Consider the following 10,000-nt stretch of genomic DNA (forward strand, 5'->3'; position numbering starts at 1 on the left):
TGTGTGTATGTGTGCGTGTGTGTGTGTGTATATATATTCTAATAGTTAATGACAGATCACAGAACAAAGTTATTATATCGAAGCAATAGTAGTATTGGATGAAACTATTAAAAGAGGCGACATTAGCAATCTTATAATCTACAAAGTTATAGACAGCCAATAAAAGTAGCAAGCGTATATCTTTCCATTTTGAGATCAACTATACACACAGACTCACACAAAAAGACACACACAGACACACACAACACACGCACACCTACACAGAAGTATATGAACATTTTATGAAGTGTATATACATCTATTTATACGTACGTACATCATGCATACACACATACACGCTTTCATATATATATATATATACAGACAGATAGAGATGGATTAGATAGGTAGATAAATTGATACGTACATACATACATAATACATACATAAATAAATAAATAATGAACCATGAGTGTTGTGCGTATAGGAATACATCAAAATATTGCAAACTTTGATGTGAGACAATAAAAGGGTTAAACGCATTCATTGGATGTGTAGAAAAAGACAGTATTTTACCCCTGTGGATAGTGAGTGGTTTTTTGACTGTTCGTTGACACTCGTACACAGCTTTCCTCCTTCGTCAATTGTATGCTATTGAAAACAGTACATATATCACCCATTAAAGATTAGTCATTTAACGACGTAATTTTTTTAAAAATTCACCTGCTCCTTATTCATCATCCAAAGATAAACAAAAAAAAATAGAATATGTGCATAGGTTTATGGGTGTAGAAGCATTTGTAGATGTATATCTATCTATCTATCTATCTATCTATCTATCTATCTATCTATCTATCTATCTATCTATCTAAATATATATCTATCTATCATCTATCTTTTTTACTCTCACTCTTTCTTTCTCTCTAGATATATATGTATATACACACATATATAATATATGTACATGTGTGTTAGTGTGTATATTTATGTTATTACGTATGTATGAATATGTGTGTGTGTGTGTGCAGGAGAGAGATTGTGTGTGTGTATAAAAACAATAAGACGTAACAAGATGTTGCACATAAAACTATCTTAACATGATATAATAATGTTACATTTCACTAAACGTATATGATAGCAAGTGGGTTTAATGAAAATACACGCAATATATGTTCTTCATATTGCGCAGGGAAAGGTATAAGTTCACGTCTCAGTCTTGCATCTTTCGATTACTTAGAGACTTATAAAAAACCATCCAATGTTGTGGAACCAGCTTTACCTTCGTGTATAACTCACCGGCACGCACATGACATACATTATTGTGAGAAGGAGAGCTGCATTCCGTAAATGACATCGAATCCCTTCGTTGTAGATGACGGGGATATACCTCATGAGACCTAACCTACTCTCACACAATTCAAGGTAATATATAACACCACTTTTTGTCCACATTTCACCTTTGAAACAAATAACTACCTGAAATTCTTATATGTACGTCTTCCATATTCTTATAGCCATTCATGTGTTTAATAAGGGTTGTCGATATTTAAGTGTGAGTTAATCTAATTTTTCACCTATGAAACTTGCAGCCTCAAATCTATGAACAACTTCCCATCCTGTACATGCTTTTCAGATAAAGTGTAAGTAGGATTATTTGTTAAACGATTTTAAAACAGTAGTCAGTTATTTTAGTGATATTTGGCTGCTATTTATTGCAGGTCAGTTATTTATGCTGAAATGTTGCGTCATGAATCATTGTTATTATATTCATAATTACTGATACGGGATGGAACTAACACTATTTGCATAACAATTATTTTTACGTGATGTTTGCAGTAATAAATTTACTACAGCTTGGACATGAATCATTGTGTCATGATTCATGTGTAGCAGTGGTGAACTAAATTATGGGACTGACTTTATTTCCATCTTTTTGACTTTTCAGTAAACCTATAAGAATATCATTATTGCTGAATGTGCTCGGTTAACTTTATTCTTAAGTTGTGTTTTTAGAACGTTTCGGTTTGCTTGGTCACTATGTTAGTACGTTTTATTTTTATACTAAGAACTACACTCTCATACACAAAGTATCCACACACATACACACACAGAGAAATACACAGACACACAGATTCAGAGACACACACCTATATGTGTGTGTATATATACATGCATGGATATCCATATATGTAAGCGTGTAAACTACCACACACTTACTAATGCATATATCCACAGACGAAGGCACTTAAATGTATTTAATGTTGTATTTAAGTCATTTTTCTATGTTTTTCCCTATATGATGTGCTCTTTCTCCTTATCTGTCTACTGCAGTAACTGAAACAAAACAAAAACCACAAAGAATAGAGAAAAGAAGAATGAAAAACCGTTCGCTTCGTTCTGCAAATTACCTTTAAAACTAATTGCTATAAAATTACATTTAAAGCTGTATTATTGAATACTTGTTGTCAGAGGAAGCATTTATGGGCTGCCATATTTTTACTATACTGTTATTTTTAGTACTGCTTTTGTAATGCCGGACGTATAAATGCGATGCATTAAGAAATTAGTATAATTGATTTTGTACATACATACGAGTCTAATGGATCATACCTACCGCCCAACCTACAACACACCTAGTATTTTGTGTTGATGTTTAGATTCTCATATTAATTGCACTGGCTTCCGTGATTTCGTTAACGTTTTTCTTTTCGGAATAGAGATATTTTTCATTATGTCAATATATGTTAGTAATTGTTTTTTAATTGTTTTTCGTCGCTACGATAAAAGTAGCATTTGGCCAATTTTTATATCATGTCATCATACTATTATATTTTGAACAACAGATTGGGACATGAAGAATTCAGCTTCTATATCTATGCAAGAAACGCGACAAATACTAGTAACTGCAAACCCCTGTACATGTTAAGAGACAGTGTATTTGTCGAACCTTATCGTTAAATCAGATTATGTCACTGTAACTTGTATGAAGACTCTTGAAACAAAACCTGTCTTATCATTAGTTATCATCTCACGATAGGCTTGGATAACTGAGGCTACTGACTCAGCATTTGTTAAATAGATAGATATATGTCTCTATTTGTGACATTCTGTATATCAAATAAATACACATACATTTCGGAAATATAATATAATATAAAGTTTAGAATTATAAAATTTGTTGAAATATGTATGCAGAAATGTTACAAGGCCAATAGTGACAAAATCATAGACAAATTTTAGTGAAAGCCAGGGATTTTTCAGCACCTTCTTGCGCGTGTGTGTGTGATTATGCTGTGTGCGTGTATGTGTGTGTGATTATGTTGTGTGCGTGTATGTGTGTGTGTTTGTGTGTGTGTATGTGCGTGCATGTAAGTGCATGTGTGTGTGTACAAAGATACGTACCTACTTATATACCTATAGACAGACAATCATACGTTTTTATATGTACGATATATAAACAAGCTAAAACTCCGACTACGGATTGATATTTAGACAGCTTTCCGCGAAGTGTTGTTCGGCATGTGGCTTAAATAGAGACATACTTGATGAACACATACAAGGAGACAACATTAATGTTTATCATTCGGGTATCTTTTCTTAAAATTATTATTTCACTCGATCTATTAAACCCTTCATACAACTTCTTTTCTAATATATCCTTTATAAAACATCATCCTAGTTATATCGATTCTAAATTTTACCGAGATATTTCCTCACGTTTTGAGTGAAATCCAACTTTTGCTTTCTCAGATTTGAAATTGGATTATTTGATATATAATTTCTCTGCTCCAGTCTTGTTTTGCATCATTTGTATTTGGATATCGGCACATAGAAATTACCTTGCGTCTTCAGGGAAAAGATGATGTGAACAATAGCAAAATTGCAGCGCTGATGCATATTAGCTCAAACTAATATTAAATGTGCTTTGCAGCCAGATCTCATTTAAATGGTAATCAAGTTTTAGGTTAATAATACTCATTGCTTTTCATACAATTTCTGAATAAGTTAATATATTTCTCGAAATAATATCCAACGTATTTTCCCTCTATACTCCTATTTCCATTGTTAACCTTGATAGTTCACATTTTTCTAAATGTAACAGGTACAGTTTCGATAGGGTCGTCTGATTTGTGTTGCACGTTGGTGGAAGAGAAATTTGGAGAGAAATACTATTCGGTTTACTCTGATTGCAAATATGGGCAGTTTGTTGCGTGGGACCACAAGGCACTGGTCGTAAAAGGCAGGAATCTACGGGAACACGTACGGAAAATTTAACTTATAAGTTTAGATATATATCCGATATGGTCTGTCGTTAAGCACATTAGTTACGATCAGAGAAGCTTACTCTATCGTGAGTAACAGAAGTAGACACGTTTGTAACATTTTCATAAATTTCGCCGTTGGTCAAATATTCTTGCCATGAACTTTAGCCCGCTGAGGAGACTATTGTATCTACCAATCAGGCAATAACGCTCCTTGCTCAAGGGTCACGTTTGAGCTCTAGATCTAAAGGTGCTCCCTGAACATACCCAATGCAAGTAAGCATTGTTGATATTGAATTGTTTGGTTGCTCGACATCCTGAATCCTATTAGAAGTAATTCAGGTTAGTTTTCATATGAAGAAATCTGTTTTACTCTCGGTAGCGTAAGGATTAAGGTACAAGTGATTTTCTACTCTGAGTTTCGTACCAGCTTTGAAAGAAAATAGCAGATGGTTTTGACCATCATTGTTGGATAAGTATATAATTCGTCCATTTCTTTAGAAGCAGACCGTTTTGGTTGTAGTATTCCGAAGTGATGTCACCAAGTCTAACGTGTCACACCAAAGTTTAACTGTAAGAGCAAAACCATCAGCATAATTATAATCAGAGAAACACAATTTCTGCTGATTGCTTGATTACTTTTGCTTCGTAGTGCAGTATTTGACTTGGAGGAGATGAAAGTCTCTTCCTAGTGATGTAGTCCACTGCAATCTCAAAGAACGAAAGAAACTGGGAGCCAACCTGAATGTTAACTGCTGTTTTTGTACTCTCTGTGTTTACGGAAACAGTAGAGAGATCTACAAATAGGATTGGTGTCTCTAGTATGGAGATTCTCATCTATAATTATTCTAATGGCAACGTCTGTGTAGTGTGTGAAACACGTTGAGGAAGATTTCTTTTGTCCGTCATAGAATAGGATCAAGGTGAAGTGAGATTTGTGAAGAGACATAGACTTGCAAAATGTTCAAGTTAGAAATGAGGATGTAATTCCTCCATATTTATGAACTCTAAAAAAATGTATCCATTTGTATTTTTAATATTATATTTTGGAGTTTCCGAATTTTGATAATAGACAAAGACTCCTCAAATATATTGATGTTATTGGTCGGGACACACATCTTGAAATGGATGACGGCCAGGGTTAATGCAGATAAACTTCCCGTCGTAGCAGTGAGGAAAATGTTTAGTTTGAGAAAGAAAAAGATAATTATAAACACGATTATATTAAGATATTTCAGATGTATTATGGACTCCAGAATTTTTTTAGCAAAACCGGAATGTGTTAAAGAAATGGATGGTGGAAAAGAACAGTGAATAATGGAAAATATTTTCAGAGCCATGGAAACCATTCCCTGAGAAGCCTTTAAGTCCGAAGATTCAATCTAACACTACCACTCTTTTTGTTTATGCTTGACATTCGTTCATCTGTGTCAATATACACACAAACATACATAAAATATGTCTATAGATATGTAATCTCTTGAGATGTCTATGAATATCACCCGACTGTATTTCTCTAGGGAATCAATATTTTGATAATTGCGCTGGCGAATGTGGAAACATATTTTGAAATGCTGGTTTAATTTTAGTTCTACTCATTTCCATTTATTCAGACACCCCAGGAGATATCTGTTTCCATGGAGATGCTAACATCTTGATTATCGTTATTTTGGCATACGATATGGATGTTACTAATCAATGGTGATCCATCCTTTCACTATTTTTACTGGCTAGTATTCTCATTCAGAAATTATCTATCGTTTGATAACAATATTCGGAGCCATCGTTACTTCGGATGTCTAATACATCATGATTGGCAAATAAATATGGATTGGATAGATATATATCGAACATTAATTAGATGCAGTGGTGCATTAACTTTGTAATGTTGCGATGGTATAATCAACCTATCGTGAAATACTGAAAGTATAAGTCTAATCAGGTTTTCCACACGAATTTGTAGAGATATTCGAAATGAAGTGACTACTGAAGACGAAAGGGAGGTGACATAATCAAGATTCCATGCCCAAAAACGAAGTGAGAGCGAAATGAAATAGGACATAGATGCACAATATGAACCACAGAGATGAATATGATAACATCTGATAATCTGCCCTTCCCCATTCTCACCTTCCCCCATGTATGTCTGTATATGTATGTGTGATATGATATGTGTGGGTTAATATGTAGAATAGTGTATTTTCTAGGCACAATTGTAAAGACGCACTATTTTAAAGACGTGCTAATTTTAAAGTCGCAAAGAATTTTAAAACCATAAGAACACCTATTTTCTTCTAGATAAAGCAATTTAAATTCTTTAATTACTGATGACTATATCGAAATCCGTTCTAATATTTCTATTTCAGCGCCAACTACCTTCACCTCATAACATGTTATATGAAATAAATATCTAAACCACCATATATTGGTTTCAAATTTTGGCATAAGGATAGCAATTGCAGAGTGGTAAGTCAATTACATCGAACCCACTGTTCAACTGGTGCTTATTTTATCATCCTCGAAATGGTAAAAGGCAAAGTAGACCTCGGCAGAATTTGAAGTCAGAGCGTGAAGACGGACGAAATGCCGCTAAGCATTTCGCTTGGCATATTGACAATTCGGCCAGCTGACCGCCTTATAGATCTCCTTATATTATGTGTGTATTCATTAAAATCAATGGTCAGTTCTTCTTACTTGTAATTGCTTCTATAAATCAGGAACATTTTTTGCTCTAGTACACATTTTAACATTTCACATATTAAGGGAATCGACGAACGATTGTGCTAACCAGACTGAAGACTAAAATCGTAGGATCAGTACAATCTATACTTCTAAATTAACATAGTTTTGTATTTCACAATAACAACAAAGTATAAAAACACATACTCTCTCTCTCTCTCTCTCTCTCTCTCTCTCTCTCTCTCTCTCACACACACACACACACACACACACACAAATGTATGCATATAGTCTACATGCCTTTTCTATTTTTCGTTTTCCTTCTCTCACTCTACTTTCTTTTACGTCTTTATTTTTCTTCACAATTTCTATCGTTTTACTCCTTTATCACGCGTTGTCTTTATGACAATATGCAATAATAAGAAAACAGTATACAAACGTGTCAATCCCATGAATTTCTAAACTAAACTTGTCTGAGGATCATGTAACCTACAGGTGAAACTCAGAGTAGAAAGAGACAAACTCGACAAAAATTATATACAACTCTCTACTGTGGAATTGGGCATTGTTATTTCTATTGTTGACACTCGATGATTTGTGTGTTCGTGTGTGCGTGTGCGCGTATACGTGTATGTCTGTTTATAGATATAAGTGTGTGTGAGCTAGTGTATGCGCATCAAGATTGTGCGTGTGTGTGTGTGTGTGTGTGTGTGTGTGTGTGTGTGTGTGTGTCTGTTTTTGCGTATTCGAACAAATACGCATACACACAAATATACATGAATACGAATGCTGCTTTTCAGAACATATGTGCAAGCAAGATTTATAAACGTACAGAGAAAGATAGTGAGACGGGGAGAGATAAAGTGACAGAAAGATATAAACGAGAAACAACACTAGTGGTGCACAGAATATTAGATGCATTAAAATTTAACCAGTGAGACGAATGAAATATGAAGACATACTTCGATTCTGAGAAAATATATCTTGCTGAATAGATGCCTATTATATCACATTTGAAGGAAATGTTGAAGTGCGTAATATAAATCTTTCTCATCAACATGTTACCTTCAGGTCTTTAACAACAAATCATGTTATATTATATGCCATGTTAAAATATATATGATGGCAATGCAATTATGCTTGCCATCTGTCGTATCACACATTCTGTATACAATATCATATTACCTATGATCTAGGAAAATATACAGACTAAAGTTTTGTTACAAATTACAGCTTTTCTTATCTAATATAATTATTAATGTATTCCATTTACATGTTGAATGTTTCCAATGCAATTTATTTCCCTTGGGGCATAAAGAGGGGTTCACGGGTAAACATTCATACGCGCACACGTATATGAATGTGCAGAAATGCATGTCTGAAGGCGGGTGCAGATTATGTCTGAATATATACAACTTAGTTCAAACATCGAATTCATTCGCAACATATATATATTCACACATATTCATGTATGTATGTAATCATGTATGTATGTTTGTATTTATCTATCTATCTCTATCTATCTATCTATCTATCTATCTATCTATCTATCTATCTATCTATCTATATGTCTGTCTGTCTGTTTGTATGTCTGTATGTCTGTCTTTATCTATGTATGTATGTATGCATGTATGTATATTTGTCTGTCCCTCCATCTATTTCTCTGTCTTTATATATGCATGATATAGTGAAGATAAAGGAACTAAAATGTGTAGGGGCTTGTGAGAATCAGTATGTGCTTATATGTATATGCGTAAGTAAATATGAAGAGATAAGCATATATGTAAAAGTAACTGTTGTGATGTAAGCGTGTGTGTGTATGTAAGATCTGGTAATGTGTTTAGGCTATGTGTATAGGCTTAAATATATAGCTTTAAATGATGAAGGGATGATATCCTGATAGAAATGGTTTGTAATGTGGAATGGAGTATGTAGGGTGTGAAAAGATGTTAAGTGAAAAACTGACTGGTTGTATGTGCATGAGACGTGTAATTCTGGAACAATCGGGGATGTTGTGTTAAATTTAGTCCATTTGGCTTCTACATTTGGAGAGTGATGTATACACCTTACATGGGAGAATATAAATTTTAGTGGCGACACATAATGAATGTGACATGATGCGGAGGCTGGAATACGTTTTATGACAAATTTCATTCAGCTGATAAGAGTACCGTGAATTCGTCGGAGTGTGGTAGATGTCCAGAATCCTGCACAATTGATCCGGCAGAGAAATTAATGTTAGTAGATAGAAAATTTAATGACATACCGATGAATTTCGTCATATATATTGCTCAGCCTCTGAAACTCAGTGTGTAGCTACGCCGTTTGTCTTCTCCATTTCTGAGGTAACAATAAGCAAGAAGGAAATTTCTGAGTTTGATGGTTGATACTTGTCGTATCAAGGCGCTGTTGGTATCGCTAATTTTGGAAGAACGTACATGGAATTTCAGCAGTTGATAGATATGCTAAGAGCATTTTCAAAAATAAACCTAAAATAGACAGAGTTCCAAGAAATTCTGGGAAAGAAATGAATATATCTGAATATCTGATGTCACCTTGTCTTCTAGAACAATCTTACCATGAAACTGGTTTCGTTTTCAGTATGCTAAAATAGGTGAAATAATCTCTAACTTGAAATAGAATGTAACTGTACATAGTGCCTACGCTCAACGAGCCGGATGAAACGGAGTGTTTCTATAGTTGCTTATATACAAACTGGTTACGTTATCAACAAAACAATAACTGATTTTACTCTGCAATGTTAGTGTGACAGTGCGAGGCGTTACCTATGATATAACTGAGGAAATATCTGCTCGAATGGAGAGCACCGAGTTGGACTATGGACTCTATATGGTCAAGCCAATAAATTGATCAAAATTATGGTATTTTTTGACTGTAGCCTTGCCTGTATAGTCATCATTGTGTGTATAACTAGCACACTTAATTCGAGACATTTGAATGATTCGCTGACGGAGAATTGTTACATATCACCTTGGAGTGTTGTGTGCATTTACGCCGTATACGTAGCAACAGCAATAAAGCTCTATCGGGCATTTCTTCAGACATTATAGTAGGTTGCT

The sequence above is a fragment of the Octopus bimaculoides genome, chromosome 7 (genome assembly GCF_001194135.2).
Source record: "Octopus bimaculoides isolate UCB-OBI-ISO-001 chromosome 7, ASM119413v2, whole genome shotgun sequence".
NCBI lineage: Eukaryota > Metazoa > Mollusca > Cephalopoda > Octopoda > Octopodidae > Octopus > Octopus bimaculoides.